Source organism: Panthera onca, chromosome A1 (assembly GCF_046562875.1).
Source record: "Panthera onca isolate mPanOnc1 chromosome A1, mPanOnc1 haplotype 2, whole genome shotgun sequence".
Lineage (NCBI taxonomy): Eukaryota > Metazoa > Chordata > Mammalia > Carnivora > Felidae > Panthera > Panthera onca.
In genome coordinates, this window is record NC_138339.1 from 183,610,226 (window position 1) to 183,612,032 (window position 1,807).

Sequence of the window (1,807 nt, forward strand, 5' to 3'; positions counted from 1 at the left end):
AAGTAGGTGCTTCTTTAAGGTATGTGAATAACTGATTTAAAAATTAGCTCGTGGGGCGCCTGGGTGGCTGTCGGTTGAGCGTCCGACTTCAGCTCAGGTCACGATCTCGCGGTCCATGAGTTCGAGCCCCCCGGTCGGGCTCTGGGCTGATGGCTCAGAGCCTGGAGCCTGCTTCCAATTCTGTGTCTCCCTCTCTCTCTGCCCCTCCCCCGTTCATGCTCTGTCTCTGTCTCAAAAATAAATAAAACGTTAAAAAAAATTTAAAAATTAGCTCGTTCCCATCTTGCACAATGGTGGGTGAAAAATCTGAGAAGCTGGCTACTAAGAAGAAACCTGAAGTCAAGAAGTCTGATGCCTGTGGCAAGTTAAAAAGGGTAACCTCAAGGCTAAAATGCCAAAGAAGAGGAAGCCACACTACAGCCAAAACTCTGTCTGAGATAGAGGAATTGGTAGATATTCTTGATCAGCTATGTATTCCAGAAAGACCATGTGCCAAGAGGAAGCATTCAGTGGCTAAATCCAGGGTTGAAAAGAAATAGAAGGAAAGAGTTCTTGCTGCTGTCACAAAACCAGTTGGTGCTGACAACAATTGAGGTACTCAAGTGTTAAACTTCACAAAATGCCTATGTATTATCCTACTGAAGATGTGCCTTGAAAGCTGTTCAGGCAGCATGTGAGAACCCAAGAGCTAGCACTGCTCCTGAGGCCATTTTGACTATCCTCACTGGGTACCACAGAAGCAAGAGGATGATTTTCTTGAGGCAACTAAGCAGTGACTCACTATGTGTGACCAGACCTCCAGCCCTCAATCGAATTCTTTTGTGTAGAACACACCAGAAATTCATCATTGCCACTCCCCACCCGAAATTGCTGTCAGTAGTGTGAAAGTCCCCAAACGTCTTTCTGATGCTTACTTCAAGAAGAAGCTGAGTAAAACCAGAAAACAGGGAGGTGAGATCCTCGACACAGAGGAGAAATAGGAGATTACAGAGCAGCACCAGGTTGATCAGAAAGCTGTGGACACACAAATTCTGCCAAAAATCAAAGTTGTTCCTCATCTTGAGGGCTACCCCTGCTTTGTGTTTTCTCTCACAAATTGAGTTTATCCTGAAAAATTGATTTTCTAAATTTCCTTTTTTTTCTAAATTTCTTGCAAAGAACCTAATTAAATAACTGATCCATTAAATAAGTGAATAAGTAAATAAAAAAATAAATGAATAGTTAATAATTTAATAAATTAATTAAATTCACCCTTTAAATCGAGAAAAAGTTTAAATAGGAAGCATTTGTATCAGATAACTTCTATGTCTCCTACCTAATTCAGCATGAAAATTGTTTTTTGCATTGTTCCAGAGAGCAAGTAATATGCACAGCAGAAAGATAAATGTGTCTGGTCACTGTCCTAAAGGAGTTCTGTACTTTGGGGAAGATGAGACACTGGGTAAGACAAGATAGTGAGTCATAGAATGTAATAAGTGACAAGAAAGCTAGAGCAGCTCTTCTTCTGTCACACAACTCCATATTGCTTGAAAAATCAGCCACCTCTAAGTGAAGTGTGATTGTATAACTCTCCTGGATATCACAATTATGCAGAATAAATCATTAGCACCCACGGAACCAGAACCCACTACCCAGCTTCAATGTAAACCAGGAATGATTCCTTGATGTTGCATAGTCCTTCTTCTGTGTACCCCAAGACATGCATTATGATCTAAGCTCTTATCTCACTTTTCTTGGCCTCTCCTAAACTGTCATAGTTCCTAATCTCCACCTCCTAAACTATGGTCTTTTGTTTTTTGGAACTTAA

General features: G+C 41.0%; 1 pseudogene; it reads left to right on the forward strand.

Moving 5' to 3' along the window:
- The first annotated feature begins 290 nt into the window (after window positions 1–290).
- Window positions 291–1,127, forward strand: LOC132680268 (large ribosomal subunit protein eL6 pseudogene; annotated as a pseudogene).
- Window positions 1,128–1,807: the final 680 nt, after the last annotated feature.